Source organism: Canis lupus, chromosome 3 (assembly GCF_011100685.1).
Source record: "Canis lupus familiaris isolate Mischka breed German Shepherd chromosome 3, alternate assembly UU_Cfam_GSD_1.0, whole genome shotgun sequence".
NCBI classification, from domain to species: domain Eukaryota; kingdom Metazoa; phylum Chordata; class Mammalia; order Carnivora; family Canidae; genus Canis; species Canis lupus.
The window spans coordinates 19,560,918-19,584,659 of NC_049224.1; the positions used below are offsets into that span (position 1 = coordinate 19,560,918).

Here is a 23,742-nt window from a genome sequence, read left to right on the forward strand (position 1 = left end):
TGTTGAAGATAAGTTGACCACAGAATTGAGGATTCATTTATTGGTTCTCTATTCTGTTCCATGGATCCATGTGTCTGTTTTTGTGCCACTACCATACTGTTTTAATGACTACAGCTTTGTAATACAACTAGAAGTCTGGAATTGTGATGCCTCCAGCTTTGGTTTTCTATTACCACACTTTTCTGTCCTCGTTATATCAACTATTTACTTTGAACAAGCCTTCAAAGAACACCTCTTATCTTTCATAAATGTTCTAAAGGCAAGGAAGATATAGATAAAAGTCTGTACTCTCAAGGAACACACAGACTAGAGAAGGCTGATGTGTATCATATCATATAATATAGATTGATGCCATGAGATATGTGGTATGATAAAAACATGAATAGGATATATTACAACTTAATAATTGACATAGAACATTGAGATACTAAAATATGTTGTGGAGATTTTCTGGAAGTTCCAAGTGAACAGATTAAACTTTTCCTCCTTTATCCAGAAAACCAGAAATTTGGGACACATGTTCATGATTAGAAATAGATCTCTGATATACTTTACAAATGTTGACTATTTCACACATAATTTTAGTTCTCTAAGGCTGTGTATGAAGAATAATTATTATGCTTGGTACTAATATGAGAGGACAGTATTTTCTCAACAGAACTTCACCTTATTTTTTAATTAAATTATTTTACCTAAGAGATTCCTATAGTACATACTATGTTATGCAGTTATATGTATTATATATTATATTTAGTATATTAGCTCAGCTCAGTTGGCTAGAATATGGTTATCACAGTAGAGGTTTCTAATTTTTCTTATTATCCATTCTACCATTTTTTCCTTTTGTGATGGACCCTCCCTGCATGATCACCCAGCTATATTCCCTATTACTGAGCATCCCTTCCAACTTCTTATAACTAAGTTGTTTCCAGTGAGATATGAGTAGAAATGAGTATAACTTTCAGGTCTTGACCTTAAAAATAATTTATCTTGGTCACCTTTTTTTCCCCTCTTTGTCTTTTCGCGTTAGCTGTTCTTGCAAAAGGCAAGAACAGGAAATTTTTTTCAACCTGATATAGAAGCTACATGATAAAGAAAGCACTGTCAATCTGCTAGCTTGAGTCCTGGATTACCATGTCAAAGCTGCTCATTAACTATTTTGTCCTGCAGAGTCATCTGAGAGAGAAAAAGACACATCTGCCTTCTTCAAGGCACTATATTTTCTGTCTCTGTTATGAAGTTTCTTCTCTCTCCAGACTCATACTGGTGATCATGACAAGGTTTGCAGTTCCAGTGTAACACAGCCAATGGTTTTCACACAGGAACAACTATTTCAAACATATGTCATAAAAGGAACACATTTTTCAAAGAAACTGGGCAGGGTTGAGGGCAGATGGATGGAGAAAGTGCGGATACATCAGACCGAAATGATCACCAGAACTGGAAAAATAATGATGAATCACATGAATTGTTTTTGTTCCCACTTTTCCTCTACCTCCCACTCCCAAACCTTCATTAACTCCAAGCTCAACATTTGGAAATTGAGTATGTGGAAAATGGGCCATCAAAACAATATTCTAATTGGAATTTGAGACTGGTTTATGACTCTTAAATACACTGATAATGGCCCATGGGATATAGAGTAAGCACCCTATGAGTGATGGAACACTTAGTGTACATGTATCAAAAAACACTGATATGCTTTTCTTGCGCTGTGAGTAAAACCTACAAACAGGGGCACAGCTGGTCAGCAACTTGGTCATTTGGACTTTCCATTCTGAAAAAAAAAAAAAAATCCTTACTCATTTTCACTTCTTGCCTCCTACAAACTACATTTGGATTTTACACTTTAGACTATGACATCTCACTTCTAAAAACTAAAATGTAAAGGTTTGGGCGGTATTATTCATCAGCTTGTTTAAAAATGTATTTGAATTCATATTTATAGCATCATGCAAATATAAATATCATGAAGCAAGAATAAACACTGTGCCTTAAAGTGTTTCATTCCAAGAGTGTGTGGAAACCTTTAGAAGTGGGCAATAGAAAAAAATCACACTGCCTGATTTTATTTATCATCTACCCCTCGAAGAGTGGGCAGACTAGAAAATTTGTGCATTTCTTCAGAAGTCAGCTTCATCTGGAAATAGGACAAGGTGTGAAACTGAGAGTAAAGTCTCAAAGTAATGTGGTTGACAGTGGAATATGAATTAGTGTAATGTAGATTATTTTTCCCTTAGTTCACAGAACCTTCAGCACTACCAAAAAATGCATAATAGGATTCCCTCCAAATATAAAGTTGATCTTCAATTCATGACATTTCAGAGTCGATTACCATGATACCAAGATGGTATCTGGGTTACAAATGCCAACGTTAGTCTTTCAGTACCAAAATATGGACTTAGCAGAGGTTGAACTGAGAGCCTAAAAATTCAGGCCTTGGGATGCTCAGCATTTCTGCAAAACTTGAATGGCAGTGTGTGCTTTGACGGATTAATGTTGACTTTAACTAAATCAGAGAAATTGTATTTGAATATAATTGAGCAAAGCACGGAAAGTAAATTATACTGCTTAAGAAGAGAGTGTGTTCTTAGATCTGGATAATTTATCAGTGGTTTTACGGGCATAAAAAATGTCTGATAAGGAATAGGACTATTTTCATAGTAAAAGAAGTACTTGGTAGTAACTCTTTAAAAGAGACTTCTCTATCAATTTCGAAGAAATACACTTAACAGCAAAAAGAAAATACTCTTGTATTACTTAATAAGGTTTACCTGAAACAAATTTCTTTTATTTCTCCATCAATATTGTCATTCTTCCATCCTGGAATGACTTAAAAATTATGGAGTGATTTACTTAAAATTCAGAATTTTACTAAAGTTAGAATTTTAAAATTTAGTTTTCTTTTTTTAGTTTTCCCTTTTTTTTCCAGTATAATTGAGGTGGTAGAATAAGAAAAGAAACACAAAGTGGTACTGTATTTAGAAATTATCTTTTGAAAACATTTCTTCTTTTTCATAACAGATGTTCTGAAAGGGTCACCGTATAAAACTATAAGGGAGGAGTTGTAAAACAACTATAACAACTAACAACTAACTATAAAAGTTAGTAGTGGGTGTAATTTATTGATCCAAAATGACTGCCTAGTTTTGAGAAACAATTTACTTCCATTTGGTCTGAACAGAGTATCAGGGATGATAAACAAATAGGCCTATTTGACGGGGAGGACCGATAGCAAAAGAAATTAATACACCCAGAGATTGAATGATAAGTACACTTCTCCCTTGATAGTACATTTTTCCAAAGAATTCAATAATGTTTATAATGACCATCTTTACTTAGAAACCCCTTTATCAAGATGGCAGGAACTCAGCCTGAATTAAATATACATCATTTATGTCTCTTAATTTTAGTCAAATTCTTATTATTTTAACACAGAATCATCCTTCGTTGGCTTGCCCCAAAGGACAGGAAAGGAAAATGTAAAATACAATGTGTATTTATCATGATATGAAATAGCCAAATTTATTTTTATTTGGATTTTTTTTGAAACCTACACATGTATCACCATCAAATGCAAGAATAAAATATTCTTGAAACTTATTAAAGGACAGATAAGTCATTCAGTCCAGGAAGCTAGGGATGAAAAATATTAGGACAGAGCCATATTTTTCCCCTAATAAATAAAAATTTAACATGGCTCTAGGATGTTTTCTGCCTGATTAATGAGCACAATATATTATGAAAAAGAGTTGAGCTCCAGGTATTTCAAGAACTACAAATACCTTAAGATTGAAAACATTTAGTGTATAGTGTATATTTAACAACATACTCTAGTTTGTATATCACCAACTGATAATGGACTATTCAGCTCATATATTCTATTAATTTGCCCCCCCTCCCCAAAACTGAACTCTCCTTTCTAAAAGAGATAGCTTCTACTCCTGTCCTCATATTACTACTGTTACCACCTCTTTCCTATTTTTCTGGATTGGAATTATCAAGTCATATTTGATTCCAAGTTTCCTCATTCACCTTTTTCATCCACACAGCAATTTACAAAAGTCTATAAATTTCCTTTGCATGCTGTATTTCTCTCCTTTCCATTTCAACTTCCATTAGGTTTAGAATCTTAAAATCTCACCCTTAAACTCATACCAATACCTCCCAAGCTTCTGTCTTTGTGTCTAATATCTTTCTCTTTAAAGATACTCTGTATATTGTTGCAAAATTATTTTTCCTTAAATACTATTTTCATCATATTACTTAGGTGTTTGATAATGTGGAGACTCTATAGCCCTGAATATTAGGCTTCCTAACTCTGTGACAGTGAATATTTATTGTCACTCTCTGGCTTCACTTCCAAGTGGGAAAATGAAGGTGTTGGACAAGTCATTTTCAAAGTTTGCTCTATCACGCATGTTGATTATGTGATCCTATGAGCAACCTGTTCCTCCCACTATCTACAGCAGCAGTTCTCAAATACGGCTGTACAAGAGTCACCTACTATACTGTTATTTTCCATTTGAGCTCTCCCATACATTCTTCATCCTTCTCTATCCTTTCTGGTGCCCCAGAATAACCACCCCCAGAGTGTGCCATCTGGGTTCCCTAGCCCATTGGCTTCTCGCAGGATTTGGCCAATGGGAGACGTTGACAGAACACCAGTGGACAGGAGCAGAGTGGCAAAATATTTTTACTTAGTCTTGTTCTGTTTGGGAATCACATCTCCAGCAGTAGTTTTGTCCTTCTGTGACAGCAGCTCCTACCAGAAGGCCAAATGGATTCCAGATGTTACTAATATCTGGCTACCTTCTCCTTAACTCTGAGTTTGTTGCATTAACCTTGCTCACACTTTTGCAAATTGTCTCTTCATTAGAGCATCCTCATTTAAATCATTTTTCTGGGATCCTGATCAGTACATGTGAAGAGATTTTTTTTCTTATTACCAATGCTCAGACCTCACACCAGATCATTAGAATCAGAAAACTTGAGTATGGAGCCCAAGCAGAAGTAATTTACAAAAGTTCTTCCTGATAGATTATAAAGTCCAAACATTTTATATCTTATTCAAAGCCATATGTAATCTGATGCCAACTAATCTTTTCAATTTTTTCCATATTTTGCAAATAGTACAGATAAAACAACCTCTCACAACACAGTTTGGCCAGTTAATAATTTTGCCAGTAGGCTAATTTAAAGAATCATCAACAAGCATAAATAAATATAACATATACTAGATACAGTGCTTACATGCTAAAAAAAAAAAATGCTTCCCAAATGGATCAGTAATCATAGTCAGGAGGTATTACTGGCACAAAAACTTCTGTAAAGAAGTGACTTTAACTTTAATGAAATATAGTAAGGGCAGATCATTCAAGGTATCATATGCTTCTTAGTTATATCCTACTTGTGAAACGCAAGAACTCAAACCATCATTTACTAGTTTTCTAGCCAGATTTGTTTCTCTTTTCATTTGGTCAGTCATTAAGAAGTCTCACATTTGACTTGCATATTGTCTCACTTACCTTGATTATCATTGGTTTACATGTTAACAAACAAAGAAATGGACAAATAAGTTGGTATGTAGGGTGAGGGGAAAATATATCACTGTTCTTCAATTACTCAGGAACTGGTGGTATTTGGAGTGAACAAACAGTGGCTCATGCCTTTAGTTATTTACAGTTCTAGGATTCTAGGATGCTTTCAAATCTTGACTGACAGATAACGTTTTCCCTTGTGCCTGTCATAAAGGCTTATTTCAACTCCTCTAATCCCAGCTTGGTGGCCACTGTTAACTGCTGTTGGGAAGTGGTTTCAAATCAGTAGGTCTACCCAATCTTTTGGGGATAGAGCCATTTATTCAATAGTTAGAATGCCAACCACAACCAACCAGAAGAGCATAAATTTGATGTCTGGAGCTGGTCATTAAAACAGAGCTTTACTGGATGTGGTCTTTAGTTGAGTTAGTAATAACACTGGTAAAATGAAATGATAAATGTGGCAGTTATATAATTTATTTACTCCAGATCTGTATACAGAATAGCTCCTTGAGGATTTAAAGTTTGATTGAATTATGTTCTGGCACCATTACCCCTATCTGTGTTCAGTTTCCTGTGGGGCAGAGAATACAATGGTGATGACCACTATGAGTAATTTACCTGAAGCCCAGTGGTTAATATCACTCACTGTTGTTCTTCTATTGTTCACAAATAGAATGGATCTTGGCCAAAGAGCTCTGTCACTTTAATTTCAGTGTCTAAAAGAAGAGGCGAATGAATGTCAGTTTTAGTTGGATATTCTGACAGAAGAACTGATTCTTCCAGTTAGTGGGATACATTTTAGGGAGGTCATCTCTTGCATAAAGGGGAATAATATGATAATATTTGATTAATTAGGCTTTAAATATTTCATCTTAGTTTGGTCAAGTGTAAAAATGGGCAACACTTCTCAGGAAAAGAATTACTTTGTTTTGTTTTTAAAAGATTTTATTTATTCATGTGAGACACAGACTGAGAGAGAGGCAGAGACACAGGCAGAGGGAGAAGCAGGCTCTTCTCAGGGAGCCCGACTCAGGACTCTATCCCGGATCCTGGGATCATGACCTGAGCCAAAAGCAGATGCCCAACCGCTGAGCCACCCAGGCGTCCCGGAAAAGAATACTTGGATTCATAAAGAATCTTTCCTCCAATATGAACTTTGTAGTGTTTTTGTTTTTGTTTTTATTTACTAGGATGTATTGAGTTGCCATTAGTACCCAGTGGTGACCCAGCCAGTGACTCCGAGGTCTTTAAAACATTGTTTGATGATTTCGTATTCGTCTAGTTGTAGCCAGATAAGGGGTGGTGGGGGCGGTGGGGAGCTGTATTTTCTCTCCAATCACCTCCAAGGTCCAAACTTCAGTGTTTAAGTAAGGTTGTACCCTGTGGAAAGATACTTCCTTCATGCTAGACTTACTGTTCAATATACAGGAAGATTATAAAGCCATGTAAGTGAACAGTGAGGGGAGAAAAAAGCCATTTTTCCCAATCAATCAGAATGTATGTTTATACTCCAACCAAGACACTTGAGCTGCCTTAGAATGAAACAAAATCTCGGCAGGTATTGTGGATCTTGGAAGGGACTGTGAGAGTATGTCATTAGAAAACCATTTTTTTTCTTCACTCTTTGAATTCTTTAACCAAAAAGAAAAAAGAAAAAAAAAGACTTTGGCAGAGAGAATAATGGTATGTCTTCTAAACACTAAAAAATTCTCTCAGAGGCCTTTCCAAGATGTTTTGGATGGCTCTCTGCCTCTCGCTCTCTGGCAGCCCCCTCTTCCATCAGTGTTTGCAGAAGGTCAATAAAGCCCGTGCCGGCGGGTGCTGTGGAGTGCATATGTGAGAAAACCTGCTGTTGTTGCGGTAAATGTAGTGTCCACAAATTCATTAGGAATGCATTTGTTCCTGGAAGTGCTAGCTATTCCGGTAACTGGCTGCCGCCAATGTTTTTAACCATATTCTCCACTTCTCTGCAGACGTTACAGGGCAGAAAACCAGGCTTCTGTTCTCACTGCCTGCATCAATTTGTAGTTTGTTACTTGATCGGCTCGTTTTACCTTTCGTCTAGTGTAAAGGGCAGTCTGGGACACTGTAGTTATGTCTGGGGCCTTCTTATTAGACTTTATGATGAAAAGGGACTCTCTGGGGTAACGAAAACTATGAATCTACTTATTCGGCTCTAAAGAAAATACCAGGCGTAAGGAAGAGCTGAAAAATTGTAGGCAGTGTGAAAATTGGAGGAAAATAACTTCTACCTTCCAGATTTTCTTATGTACAATAGAAAATGTACATACACACACATATATAGTGATTCCATTAGCACATTAATAGTGATTTTATTAAGGATTCTTTTTCTCTCTGAGAAAATAGAAAATACCTCCATTCTTTCTAAACAACACTCTTGTAAGCTAGCTTTCAGAATATCGATAATATGAATATTACCTATAATCTAGAAGGAGAAATTTGGAAAAGGCAAAATGTATTGTGTGCTAAAAATGGCCAGGAGTGTATGGACATTTACCCCAAATCAAACAGTGCTATTTTTTAACCTGATCTGACAGCCAAGATGATGGGGGAAAACACTAAATAAAAATGGGACCCCTGCCTTTTTCCCCGAAAACACCTCTGGTCTGGCTCTCTTGAAGTAATGTCACCTTAAGGGGGTGACAACACTGAACTTCCTGTGATAACAGTATCTGACACAACATGGGTTCAGCTTACTTGTAACTGGCACATTAGAACCTATGAAGAGTGCGAGGCCCTTCCATCACGAATGCAACACATCTGTCCAGGAAATACACTTCATCGCGCCAAAATGCTTTTAGTGTATCTGCCCCCCTGAACGCCCTCTCAAGCTACAATTCCCTGTCAGCAAGTACCTTGTCATTCCTTCCCTTTTATGTTGATGAAAGCTTTGATCTATTACGCCAATATTGCATACTTTCCAGTCTCCCAGAAACTTACTACTCAGTAATATGCATAGGAGACCATGCTCTGTTACTTAGACAGCCAGTCTCAGCTAGGAGCATCAGCCCTTGCAGAAAAGCAGTCGCTAGATGGTCAGACCTTTTAATGTGGCCCAGGTTCCACTTTGGAGAAGGGGAAAAAGAAAAAGAACAAAAGGCCAATGATAAGTAAGATTACATGCTAGAGAAGATGATGTGCTACTTTTCAAGAGAGCCAAGAGGAATGAGTCAAGGAGGGATCTGACTTGCTTTATTCTCTCCAACTTAGTGAGTTTTGACTATATCCATAGAGTTCAGGTTAGGGTAAGTCAGAGCTGGAAATCCCCTGGGGTTCCACTTGTATTAGCAGTAGCAGCAGAACCTCAGAATGAAGCCTAGGTGACCCCTACCCCCATTCTTGAGAAAATCATAAAAGTCCAGGTTGTCTCTATGTTTTTAGTTACTCGGGCATTCACATGTACATCGTATTCACAGTTGCTCTCAAAAGGTAACTGAATTCTTAAGTTCAAGAGTTGAGGGGTTAGCTAGCACAATTAGAAGAGATCCACTGGAAGGGATCCAGGTCAGAACAATTCTGGGCTGCATTTATGTTCACCAGATTCAGGAGTGTCCTAAGTTTTAGAAAATCATTTAGCCTACCACAGTTGATTTCTTTTGATAGTTTCTAGATGAACAGGGTATCATTAGCCTTCGAGAATTTATGCTTACCATGAGCCAGCCACCGTGTTTGGTGCTGAAGTTACAGAGCAAGTAATAACCAGCACATCTGATACTGCTGACTTCATGCCAGGCAATGTTCTAAGCATTTTTAAAATACTACCTCATTCAGTCTTCTCGTTGATCTTCAGAGAAAAGTATTACTATTATACCAATTTCATAGGTGAGGAGACTGATGTGGAGAGGTTGAACAACCTGCTCTAGGTTACAGAAGTATTAGGTGGTGAGCAATGCTTCAAACTAGGCAGCCTAGCTGCACTTATAGGCTCCACTGGGCTCTCACATCCCATGATCATCAAACACAAACAGAAACACTGTCAGTTAAATGACCACCACGGTCACAGTACATTGATGATAAAATCAAGGAGACAACCCATCCACTTCTGAGTCCCTGACCACTTGTGGTTAGGCCTCTGAAACACAGCCAAATGAGAGCTGAGAAATGTCTATCAGCTCTTCAACAGCCCAAGCTTTGCTGGACAAAATCCAGCCCTTTGAATGTGGCTTTTTTTTTTAGGTTAATTATTTAATCTTTTGTTCTTGAACTATTCAAGGAAAACAAAATGAAGTCTCACATTCTGAATTCAGTATCTGAGATCCTATATTTTATATCCAGAACCCACTCAAAAGAAAGATATCTTTGAAAGCAGCACTAAAGTTTCATCAGCACTTTTTCTTTTCTGATACGATGGCACACTGAAGAAACCTGCTTTATTATAGAACTCCAACGGTTATAAAAGTTTTAAGCCAGAGTCCTCGGTGGCTGTTTCTCAATGAATAATACAGGATTTGCAATAGACCTTTTAGCCTCTATGTCCCAGGCATTGTGAGAGGAGGATAATAAATCCCATGGCATAGGTATAATTCAGATTTTTCGACTCCATATTCATATGATTGTTTAATATTTATTGACAAGCACTATTTGTTGGAGACCCAAGTCGGCCAAACATTTAAAGTAATTTCCCTCAGCAGAAATTCCAGTTTATAAAAATAACTTGGCAAATAATTTGTAAGTGATGTTCTTGAGTGATCGGCATGCCATCTAAGGAAATGTTGAAGTCAGTGTGCTATTTTAAAGAAGGAGCACACAAAAGTTTCCAATACAATTTATTATGAGACAAAGTCGTAGGTGGAAAAAATCATTAATATTATTCTTCGGGTGGATATAACAGATCAAAAAGCACTCCATTTAAAACATGTCACTGCAAGAGTGACTTTATTATTCATTTTGGCTTCTGAGTCATGTGTTCAAGCTTTGTAACCTTTTGGTTTAAAAAAACTGCCATTTACATTGTAGTTTGGGAGCAGTTTTTAATAGTTTGTGAAAGGAAGAGAAATGAAAAATTAAGTCACTGCCTCTATCATAAAGTAAGACCTAGCCCATTTTCTTTTTTGATGTAACTCTAATTATTTCATCTATTTAACTCAGATGTGTATAAATACCTATATAACTAGATAGATAGTTGTATAATCTCTAGCTATACAAATCAGTTACTCTGCAGGGTACTATTACAGTCACTGCAGGTCGAATAAGGCACAACTTCAGATTTTATGAAATTTACAACTCAGTAGAAAAAAGAAGAGTTATGTCAGTGTCATTCTTGTAAGTGTGTGATAATTAGGCTGATAATATCAGCTATATATTTGAAGAATTCAAAAGAAAGAGCAATCTGAGATACCTAAATGCTTCAGGGAGAGACTGCATCTGAGATGGGCCCCTAGCAATGGGCCTGGACAGAGGTCCCTGGAAAGAGGAAAACTGGCCAGTAGCTGAGAGATGACCCAAAAGCCAAAAATTAAGCATGGCATCAATAGGGAAAATAGTTGAGAGATAAATTTATTAGGAACAGAGTGCCTTAAAAAGGCTAAGACTAAAAAAAAAAATAAAAAAAAAAAAAGCTAAGGCTAGAAAAGTTGGTTAAACATTAGAATGTGTCTTTGAGCTTGTAGTTCATCTAATATGGTAAAGACTTTGAGGAAGGGTGATTGAGTTACTGTAGTTACCCTTTATGTAAGTATGTTACCCAGTGATTTGCAAGATGGACAAACTAGAATAAAGACTAGAGACAGCAAAGTGCAATCAGGAGAGAGAGGAGGGAGAAGATAATATGATAAATCCACAGGACCTAAGAGGGCAAAGAAGGAATGGGGCAAGAGAGAGGATTTGTGATTCACTGTTAAGGAAGAATTTCAAAACTCCATCATCTGATTGGATTAAACCTGTGTTAAGAACTTTGAATTTCTGCAACTCTTTTTCAAACCTTGATGAACAGGAGAAACATCTCAAAAAGAAGTACTGATGCAAAAAAAAAAAGATAACCCTAATAGTAAGCATCTATCTGAGGCTGTAGGCAGTTGAATACACGTGAGGCTGTTAAGAGAACCTCTCAAAACCACACAGCATATTCACCAAAGTAGATCTGCAGCTTGAAATCACCGGAGCAGATGCATTTTCTACGACCAGGACTACTACTAAAAATATCCCCTAGGTGTTGTTTTTTTTTTTTCTTTTGTTTTTTGGGTTTTTTTTTTTTGCTCCAGATGAAAGTGCTACTTGTGGGTGAATTTGAGCTTTCAAGTTGAAGGTGCTACTCTTGTTACTTAGATGTGTTCTTCTTATTTGAGAGTGTTACTTCCTGCGACATGAGTGTCCCTGTGATAACAATAACTCATTCTTTGACCCCTCACAGAGATTGGTGGGGAAGAGTCTAAGAGCCAAGACCGACAAGGCTCAGGGCTTTCTAAGTGAAGGTCATAGAGGGTGCAGCATTTTGTTACAGCGCTCTCGTAGTAGTCTCAGTGGAACAGAGCGCTGTGGTCACTTAATGCTGTCACTCCGACAGCTCAGTTCTGTGTTCTGATTCCAGTTTAGCACAGTGCAAGTGCAGGAGATTTTGTATTCCCCAGACCTGTACTCTAATTTCATTTAGTTGTGTTGCTTACAAACGCATTTAACCTAAAGGGTGGAGAAATTTCTACTTTATAAATCTAGGCTTCATTCATTTTATCATAGGTCGTTATTTGGTTATATAAGTTTAAACTGAATTTTTGGCAACTACCAAAATGGACATTAAGAGGTAGAACTACGTCTTAATTTCTCTCTTGCTATCTCACTAATTATTAGTAACAGTTAATTTCACATATCACATTGGTAATAGATTTGATGATTCCAGTGATTCAAAAATGTGTTTAGGCACCTGTTGCATACCAAGCATGTAGCCAGCCCTGAGGACTCACAAGAAATGCAAAAAACAATTTTATCCTCAAGAGATTTATTGTCAAGGCACAGAAATAGAAAAACATATCTTTTCTGAAAATCTCTGTCCACAACTTCGAGAAGCTATCTATGAAGTGTTCACTGATGCCTTAAGACAGTGTAGGTTACCTTGTAACATAAACTCATGGATGAACTTTCTAAATATTATTTATTTGAGTACTTTGGATAGCTTTTAGCCAGGCTTCTAATCCTTAATTTATTTGCTCTCAGAAATCCTCACAAAATTGAAACATCAGTTCCTGAACAGTTGTTTCTGGAGTTTTCATGTTCCCATTGATATTACAGGGGGATAAATGATAATAGAAGGAAGGGGCAAAGCTGACCAGATATTATGTATCTGAAGAAGATACTCTGCTTTGAACATGACGTGAATTAAGAAAGTGGTTGCAATCTCTTATTATTTTAATAGTATTTTGTAAATACAGAGTTCCTTATTAGGGAGTAAAAATTGCTCTTCACAACTAACATTGTTATGATGAGAACTCAAGATAGCTCCAGCAAAAGAATGGTTATATTGAACTCTATGAGTCCAAAAATAGAATGTAGCTAGACCTCTTTCTTAAGAGTTTACTTTCTGGACCTTGTTTTTCTGGTATTTCTGTCCATACCTACAGACTCTAACATTTCTGGACCTTGTTCTTGTATTTTTGTCCATACCTACAGACTCTAACGTTACTGCACTCAGAGGTCATATTTTTATTACTATTTATCTGTAATTTAGTATCTTCTCATTAATGGGTGTAAGTCATTATGAAATACTTTTCTCCCCTATTTTACAAAGAATTAGAGCTGAAGATATTAAATGATTTTGGAATCAGAAAGTGATTTTATTATTGTTCTCCATACATTGCCTTTTAATGTACTATGATAAGTGCTCCTGGATAATAACTTGGGCATAACTTAGATTTCTAGTCACTTTAACTTATAAGAACACCTACATGATGATGATGATGATGATGATGATGATTACAATGACAATGATCACAGAAAGATAGAGGACAGTTAGCTAGCTATTTAGATAGATGAGTACTGGACCCTTGAAAGTCTAGCTTCTACAAAATAAAAGTGTCAGACTTGTATGCTATTCATGGCTCTTTTCCTCACTCGCATAAGTACTAGGTTTCCTGCAAAGATAATGAAGTTAAGCTTCAGGACCCCCTTACAGACCTTGTACCTAACATCATATTTGTAATTCTGGGTTCTTTTTATTTTTTATTTATTTTTTTAATAAATTTATTTTTTATTGGTGTTCAATTTACCAACATACAGAATAACACCCAGTGCTCATCCTGTCAAGCGTCCCCCTCAGTGCCTGTCACCCATTCACCCCCACCCCCCACTCTCCTCTCCTTCCACCACCCCTAGTTCGTTTCCCAGAGTTAGCAGTCTTTACGTTCTGTCTCCCTTTCTGATATTTCCCACACATTTCTTCTCCCTTCCCTTATATTCCCTTTCACTATTATTTATATTCCCCAAATGAATGAGAACATATACCGTTTGTCCTTCTCCGATTGATTTACTTCACTCAGCATAATACCCTCCAGTTCCATCCACGTCGAAGCAAATGGTGGGTATTTGTCATTTCTAATAGCTGAGTAATATTCCCTTGTATGCATAAACCACATCTTCTTTATCCATTCATCTTTCGATGGACACCGAGGCTCCTTCCACAGTTTGGCTATTGTGGACATTGCTGCTAGAAACATCGGGGTGCAGGTGTCCCGGCGTTTCATTGCATCTGTATCTTTGGGGTAAATCCCCAACAGTGCAATTGCTGGGTCATAGGGCAGGTCTATTTTTAACTCTTTGAGGAACCTCCTCACAGTTTTCCAGAGTGGCTGCACCAGTTCACATTCCCACCAACAGTGTAGGAGGGTTCCCTTTTCTCCGCATCCTCTCCAACATTTGTGGTTTCCTGCCTTGTTAATTTTCCCCATTCTCACTGGTGTGAGGTGGTATCTCATTGTGGTTTTGATTTGTATTTCCCTGATGGCAAGTGATGCAGAGCATATTCTCATGTGCATGTTGGCCATGTCTATGTCTTCCTCTGTGAGATTTCTGCTCATGTCTATTGCCCATTTCATGATTGGATTGTTTGTTTCTTTGGTGTTGAGTTTAATAAGTTCTTTATAGATATTGGAAACTAGCCCTTTATCTGATATGTCATTTGCAAATATCTTCTCCCATTCTGTAGGTTGTCTTTTAGTTTTGTTGACTGTATCCTTTGCTGTGCAAAAGCTTCTTATCTTTTTTTTTTTTTTTTAAAGCTTCTTATCTTGATGAAGTCACAATAGTTCATTTTTGCTTTTGTTTCTTTTGCCTTTGTGGATGTATCTTGCAAGAAGTTACTGTGGCCAAGTTCAAAAAGAGTGTTGCCTGTGTTCTCCTCTAGGATTTTGATGGAATCTTTTCTCACATTTAGATCTTTCATCCATTTTGAGTTTATCTTTGTGTATGGTGAAAGAGAGTGGTCTCGTTTCATTCTTCTGCATGTGGATGTCCAGTTTTCCCAGCACCGTCTATTGAAGAGACTGTCTTTCTTCCAATGGATAGTCTTTCCTCCTTTATCAGCATATTAGTTGACCATAAAGTTCAGGGTCCACTTCTGGGTTCTCTATTCTGTTCCATTGATCTATGTGTCTGTTTTTGTGCCAGTACCACACTGTCTTGATGACCACAGCTTTGTAGTACAATCTGAAATCTGGCATTGTGATGCCCCCAGATATGGTTTTCTTTTTTAAAAGTCCCCTGGCTATTCGGGGTCTTTTCTGATTCCACACAAATCTTAAAATAATTTGTTCTAACTCTTTGAAGAAAGTCCATGGTATATTGATAGGGATTGCATTAAACGTGTAAGTTGCCCTGGGTAACATTGACATTTTCACAATATTAATTCTGCCAATCCATGAGCATGGAATATTTTTCCATCTCTTTGTGTCTTCCTCAATTTCTTTCAGAAGTGTTCGATAGTTTTTAGGGTATAGATCCCTTTACCTCTTTGGTTAGGTTTATTCCTAGGTATCTTATGCTTTTGGGTGCAATTGTAAATGGGATTGACTCCTTAATTTCTCTTTCTTCAGTCTCATTGTTAGTGTATAGAAATGCCATTGATTTCTTTTTAAAGAGGAAGGATTTCCCTGAAGGATTAACCCTTCAAAACCTGCATTCCATTCTCATAGATATTTAGGCCCGAAGGACATGTGGCCTGAAGGATAGATAAGAGCTCATCTACCCTTTGATTTCCTTCTTCTCCCTTACTTGTTTCTACCCTCCCCACCCCCCCCCCCCAGAGTTAGGGCAGAAGAAGGGATTAGAAGAAGCACTTAATAGCAATTGTTGGTGGTTCCTTCTTGGCAATGGGCACCTCTCTGAGGCAAACATGTAAATGCTGACCCTCTCTTTTGGAAGGCTTAACTGACATGGACAGTGCTCTCTCTAGATGACCTCATATGACTTCCTACAAACCATCTTTCCCATGGGTCCTGGCCCCTGCAGTCCACACCACAGCCTCTTCCTTCTCACAGCTGTCAGACTAGCCGCCCAGGTAAAGGACCTCTAGATAGCAAAAATTGGGTCACCTAATAAGGCATCCACCCATCTCACATGAATTCTACATAGCCTTGCCTAATAGCAGTGGTAGAGGATGTATTACTGCCACCCTTCCCTTTCTTTGCCATCTCTCCAAATGTGTTCTGTCTACTCAGATAATATCAAGGGGAGATTAGCCAGTCTGCTGGCTAATACTTAGGGGATGGTATTTGGTAGCCATTTGTTTTTTAGACTACAATGTTGTTTATCAATTATCAGCCTTGAAGTCTTAACTAAAATACTGAGAGAATGGAAGGAGTCTTACTCAGATGATCATTATAAGAGCTTTTATAAAATAAAAATTGTATTAAAAGGTTTATAAACCTTTTTAAAAAAACATATGGCAGAGCAGGGATCAGTTGGCAGCAGGCATGAGCCACTCACTGATTGACCCTTCCACAGACAACGAGTGCCTTCACTGTACACAGACACTCTAGCACATTTCCTGTCTACACAGACATCCCAACTCCTTCTGTGTCTTTCTGGTATCATCTCCTGCCACTGGACTATAAAGCCCAGAAGGAGGAACTCTGTTAAATGAAACACTGTGCTTTGTTGCCTAAGGATGTAAACTATGCCAATAACTAAAATTAGAAGTATAGAAAAAGGAATAAGATGTGGGTGAAGGTGGACAACTGTCACTTTTGGTATTGAGAATGATAATGACCAGCATGTTCTTACGTAGAAAGACACACAAACAGAATGATTCATTCAGTCATTGAAAAAAATAGCTTACTGAATACTTTCTCTGTACCAGGTTCTATGCTAGCTATTACTCTCATATCATCCCCCAGTAGAACCTAAAACATTGTCTGTGGTTAACACACACACACACACACATACGTACTTCTTGCAATGGACAACAAACATCACCCTTCATATATCATCAATTGTGGACATAAGAGCAGAACCAGACAAGTCTGTATGCGTACGGGATTTCACAAGGTACAGCATTAGAAAATGTGAATATAGTGAAACCCAACTATTTTAAATAAGTCATTCTCTGTGATTAGAGATTCATCTGAAGTTTACCTAGTGCCAAATTATTTTTCAAGAAATTTTGTTAAGAACCTACTCAGTAAATCAGAGATCAGTTCTTGAAGTATTATAATTTTGTTGATTTAACTTTATCAAGTGCCATCTATGTTGCTCACCACTCTCTTTTCAGATTTATACTGTTTGTGGCACATAGTAGGTGCTCAATAAATACCTGCAGAAAGAATGAGTGAATGAATGAGCAAATGTTATCTTCCTCCAGCAAATTCAGGATCCAGAATAAGCAAGGTTTTTTTTGGTAAAGCAGGCAGAGAGGGGCCTGACCATAACTTGCCAAGTACACTTTTTTATTTCTTGGCATACTTGCTGGTATGCACAAGGATTACATACACATTTCATACAATTCTCAGCTTCCTCTGAGGTTTGTCACTCTACATGGCAACCAAGTTTATCTTCTCTCCAAATGGACTAGTAACATTCCTGGAAAAGGTGTGAGAGTTGGGGAGAAAACACTTTTTACTAACTCCTAAGGAATGAGTACTTCTCAAACATGAAAGAATATACCTATAATTTCTGTGTTGTCTGTTTTTCTATAAATTCTATTACATGGTTTGTTCCAGCACAGATAAACTAACAATACTTAATGTAAAATCCAAAAATTAGAATAGATATAATGTGCTCAGGAAATTAGCTCAAGGCTTAAACTTAGGTTCTGATTTTTGCTTAGGAATTAATAACCCGTTGTGTTTTTTTAAGATTTTATTTATTTATTCATGAAAGACATAGAGAGAGAGGTAGAAACACAGGCAGAGGGAGGAAGCAGGCTCCCTTGCGGGGGGCCTGATGCAGGACTCAATCCCAGTTTCCCAGGATCACACCTGGGGCCAAAAGCAGACACTCAACCACTGAGCCACTCAGCGTCCCAATAACCCCTTGTTTAAAAAAACATAAAATGAAGCAATATTTTAATAGCTTTCTTGGTTAATGTAATGATGCGAGACCAAGAAAAAAGTTTCATTAGGTTGAAATCTTAAATACTGAAATATTTCCTAGATCTTTTTATAGCTTGTTCTTTTTTTTAGCTTAGTATAAAAATTGTACTTCTTTTAAATGGAATTTTTCAAAAACATAACTCTACCACCACATATATAATACTTATGCTATAATGCTTTATATTTTTTAATTGTTTTATGATTATATCGTCACCAATATATGAATATAATGGGGAAAGGATAAGACAATGAGTAGCTTTCTCTTGAGGACCATGCAGCTTTCCCTTCAGTATTAGAGGTGACACTCCTTAAACTTTTACAGACTTTCTTTTCTCCTCATGAATTGGTGAATTTTCTGAAAATGAGTTGCATGATTCTCATGGTGCTTTCATAGTAATGACTTTCCAGAGTCACCATTCGGGCCTTATTGCCTAGATTGATGAAATGAAGCTTTATGCTATTTTCCTCTTCCCATGACAACTTACTAACCCTTCACCACTCCACAGACCTGCAGAATAGGATCCTACTGTTCTAAAACCTTGCCATTCACATATATAACATTATCTTTGATTTCTGAAGTAGCTTGGCTAGTGGCAACTTCCTTTAAAATGCTAGTAACAAACCACCACTTTTTTTGCCCTTTCACCTTATTGGGGCTGCAATTAAGCTATTATTCATTTAATTCAAGGATAAAAACCAAACCCACTGAATATTCAAGGTGAAAGTCCATAGTGTGCTTTTAGGATTTTTTTTAGCCTTAAATTGCTGAATGTATTAGTTTTCCATTTCATTTAGTATTTGCTAACCTAGGGAGGAAAGGGGGTGTCTCAAGATAGTTTTATAGTGACAAAGGCAAGAATATATTGACAAGGAGAGATGTTACATATGATGAAATTTGCTAACTTCATGAATATAGTCATAACTTCATTGGCTTAAATACTTAAGAAAAATAACTACTGTGTAATATACTTTTTGGTAAATACGCAAGAATGATACAAATTGTATTACTAATAAAACATTTCCGATTGTCAAACACAGTGTAAGTGTTGCAAGGGTTCCCACATTTGAACTGACACAAGTAGGTTGTCAGAAAACAATGTCCCTAATCACTCTCTATAGCTAACCAAACACATTAAGCTGCCTTTCTAATGGCATGAACAGGATTTCCCTCCTCATGACAATTATGGTTTTGAAACCAAGAAACTTTAGTTTGCCCTTCAACAAAAGTGATTTATAGGAGTTGGTGTGAGGGAAAAAAGGAACCCTACACTACCCAAAAAGGAGATGAAAACCTTGCCAGAGGCAACATTGTGACATTGCCAATGTGAGAGGGTTGTGAAATTCTGAGTATATGTTTTTGTGGTAATGTCTGAAAGTACTGGTTACTGTACTGATGTCTCGCTATCATGCGTCTCTATTTCCGGATCTACTTCCTTATAATTGCTAATGAAAACAGGGCAATGAGCAGAGAGCAGTGTATAAGTCTCTGCTTCACTTCTTCTGTTGTTTTCATTGATAGATGGCCTCTTTTGAGAGTTTCAAAATAATTCTCCTCTATCTTAAGGAAAGAAGATAAATTCCATCTTTTTCTAATGAAATAAATATATTTATTAAGGTTGTTTAGACTTTTGTCCTATACACTATTAATTTTTTTATTCCTCTAACCCTATGCATCCATTAAAACCAGTTTCTATTAATGTGTATTTTACAAATAATCAAGAAGCTAAATAACAGTAACTGAGGAAAATCAGGACAAGCCTAATAGTAGCCACACTCTAAATAGGACTATAAAATAAAAATAGAACATGTGACTCACAATACAGTACTAGTTCTTCATCTTACAGATATTCCCAGCCATCAGAGTCAGTGTGGGCTATGACACTGGTAAGTGTGGGCTAGATGGATAAAAATTTGGAGAAGAATGATAGGCTTTTTTTTCCCAGACTCTTTTCCTATTACCTCATTTACTTTGTTTATAGAATGTACAGAAAAATTTATCTACTCATTTCTTATTTGCCTTAATAGCAAGCTTTCAGTGAGCCTTAAATTAGTAACAGAACGGCCTCCCTCTCCTAATGGCATTTTAGGTTTACAAAACACATCTAGGAAACAAGCGTCTGGCTTTAGTTACTTGCTAGCTAAGTGTCGTCACCTCATGAAACAAAATTCACCAATGATTCCTGTCATGACACACTATGCATAGGACCAACCAGATAGAAAAGACAGCATCTCTGACCATGGAAGGGACACAACAGAAAGGCTGTCATGATATTTATATCCCACCTACTCAGAAGACCAATTGAGAAACTCCATATGGACTCCAGTTTGCCACTAGCCCACAGAATTGAAATTTCTTGACTGGCTTAAATTAAGAATTTTGGGATAAGTATAAAACTTTGCAGATATTTATTTTCATAATTCTAGGCAGTTTATTTTCATGTAATTCTTCTCATCCTACCCAATTCTCTTTTAGTTGACACATTAAGCAAAGGAAATGCGTTCTTAGAAAGCTCATAGAATAGAGGGCAAAGTATAATCAGAAAAAAATAAAAGAACACTGTCAAATAGCTCTAAGGTGCATTAATGAGAGAAAGGGTGTCTATAGCTAGTTTGAGACAAGAAAAAGAAGCTAGCCTACATGGAGGTAGATTGGCTGATTTGAATTATCTTAGGGGACTGAAACCCCTTCCTCTCACTTCTCAACATTGCCCAAATGGCAGGTGGTACTAGTCCAGTTCCCCAGTAAGTTCCTGTAAACAAAACTACTTATTTATAGACAGCTTCTCAGTACTGTTTTCAGGAGCTCAGTCAGACTGCAACTCAGAGTCACCTATCAACTGCAAAGAAAAATAAAGACATAAGATCCTGTCTGCAATGTTGCGTTACAACTGGAACCAGGTAATCTGACATTCCATATATTTGGAAGCCCCTCAGACTCATGATTGAGAACTGGTATAAAGAAAGAGAAAGAAACCCATAAGCCTCTGCTTTAGAAGAAAAATAAAATTGGGCTGACATCATGGAAATCTGCCAGCAGACCTAAGCAAAATTTGATGTCTCTACTTCTCCTTTCTATTCTTTTTTTCTTTTTGTTGGGCATTCATGGGAACCAGACTTGGTGGAGGAATCACTGAGCCTTGGTTGTATAGATAAATCATAAAGTGGAGAACTGAGATTACTGAAATATTGAAAGCTTCCCAAAAGTACTTTGCTATATTTATTTATACTAGTCAAATTAAAATACTAATAATTCCAATGATAATGCCTTTCTTTTAAATATATATATGTATTTAATATATACGTACATATATATTTCAATGTAATTTCATTTATTCTCATAATTCTCCTTAGGATATGTACAGAGAGATAGGTATAGATTAACCCAGCATATATTTCCAAAGGTAAATTCCTCCGCTGTTTTAATCCAGACTATTGTTATGTATAGAAACACATATGAAGCACTTAATCCATATTAGATGGATTAGCAACATGGCAGTTTTTAATGTAATGGCTGAATGATATTATTGCATGCATCCACCAACTTTTATTTATCAATTCTCAAGTTCAAGATACCTTGTTTATTCTAAAGTAGATACAAATGCAAAAATATAATCTTCAGGAACTAAATTTTACCAAAGAAATAAAATTCAAGTTCTGTTAAAGCAGAGGTAGATTTTTCATTGCTGGTGTATAAAAGGCACTTACTATGTATTTCCTGAATGAGTGTGCAAGTCATAAAATCAAATAATTCTAATATAATGCAGGATATAAGTCTTAAACTTGATTAAATGCTAATGGAGTTTCAGATGAAGGAGTAATCACTTTTAGCTGAGTGAACAGGATGAATTCTTGGAGTTGTATGAGCTGATAAGGATTTAAATTAGGGAATGGTTCAAAATGGGGAACTGTTTGGTAAGCAAATAGGAGAGGTCCCAGACAGATAACAACAACAACAACAATAAAAAAAAAAACAAAACAGGACTATATGGAGACAGGATAGAACACAGCGTGCAAATAACTGACATCCAGGAGAGCAATCAGTCTGACTAGGTTGGGGAGGAATGGAAGAAAATGGATTGGAGCCAGACTATAAGGGTTGTTGTACTGAAGACTCCATACTCTTTTCTGGACCAATTGACTCTAGGTCTCCCAGAATGCTGAAGTTTTTTGAGCACTCACCACAGTATGTATATATTTTATACATTAGAATTTATAAAGTAAATATGTATTAACTTCTTAACTATCTATACACAAACATATATAAACACATATGATGAGTAGACATTTTAAGTATCCTATAGCTACTATACTTTTTAACAACACATTACAGATGCAATTAATTATTTTGTATATATTTTCTTAATATGTGCCATCCATGTCCCCTATTGATATCTAATCTCCATGAAAGAAGAACACTTGGCATTCTTGCTCTCTCAATATCACTAGAGCCTCATGGAGTATTTGGCACAGAGTGGATGCTTAGTGATTATTTGATGAAGGAATAAACCAAGCAGTCAACTGATTAAATTTATTTTGAAATGAGTATACTTCAGATCAGAATACTAATCTGCAATCATCAGACTTCCTTCACACTTCCACTAAGGAATGACCACGTATCTACCAGTTTCTTATAACCGTAAATCTTCAGTCTTGGAATTCTCAATGACAGACTCCATATTTAAAGAAAAAATGGAAGAAACAAGACTGTCTCATCTTGAAGTATAACACTGAAACTTTATTAATATAATTTTTTTTTTTTTACTAACTGAAGAAAGAGCCAATCTAGGCATTTTTTTCCCCACAGAAGGTAGATTTAAAAAGAATATAGAATTCAATTTGTAATTTCTTTATATAAAACAAAGTTTCACAAAGTGAACTCCTTGGAGCCCAAGTGTTCCCAGTATGATCTTTAGTCACTTTCACAGTATGAGGGTTAGAAGGAGAAGTTGGAGTAGGGGTACTTCACACTGTTACTTCAACTAGCCATCTTTAATGTTCTCTATGAATATGGGTACTTTTTAGAAGATACCATTTGAAAGAAGGGATTCAGGCAATTAAAATAGGTCATGGTTTATTGTCCACTGCCTAGCTGCATTGGCCCTGCATCTCTGGCAGTAGCCACATCCCTTCATGGCTCCCACAGCCAGAACTTTCTCCACGGTTCTAGTTCTCACCGAGGGCTAGTAACACTGCTTCCCTGCCTTTAGCTCCAAAAGTTAACAGCTTCTCACCCTTGCTATTCTCTGTGATCTTGCCAGCCCTCATTTATCCCCTTACTCCTCTCACATCTCTAATCCCTTGTCTCTTTATTTGAACCATCTGGTGAATTCTGTTACCTACCATGACCCTGACTGACACAAAGTTTAAATCTATTACAATAGCAAGACCTAAAATTTAGAAAATAAATATAAAAAATAAATATAGGGGCATCTGGGTGGCTCAGTGGTGGAGCATCTGCGTTTGGCTCAAATCATGATCCCAAAGTCCTAGAATTGAGTTCTGCATCAGGCTCCCCATAGGGAGTCCACTTCTCCCTCTGCCTATGTCTCTGCCTGTCTCTCTATCTCTCATGAATAAATAAATAAAACTTAAAATAAGTAAATGAATAAAAATAAGCATTAAAAAGTTTCAAAAAAATAAAACGTTTCTATATTGACTCTTCCTTG

General features: G+C 36.7%; 1 long non-coding RNA gene across 1 annotated transcript in view; it reads right to left on the reverse strand.

The window, feature by feature from the left end:
* Window positions 1-1,271: 1,271 nt before the first annotated feature.
* LOC119871132 overlaps window positions 1,272-23,742 on the reverse strand; it is a 61,745-nt gene continuing 39,274 nt past the window's right edge. Inside the window, exons 3-4 of the long non-coding RNA XR_005356741.1 lie at window positions 6,162-6,259; window positions 1,272-1,777 (exon numbers count right to left, since the gene is read on the reverse strand). This is a non-coding gene — a long non-coding RNA (uncharacterized LOC119871132). The remainder of the gene's footprint in view (window positions 1,778-6,161; window positions 6,260-23,742) is intronic.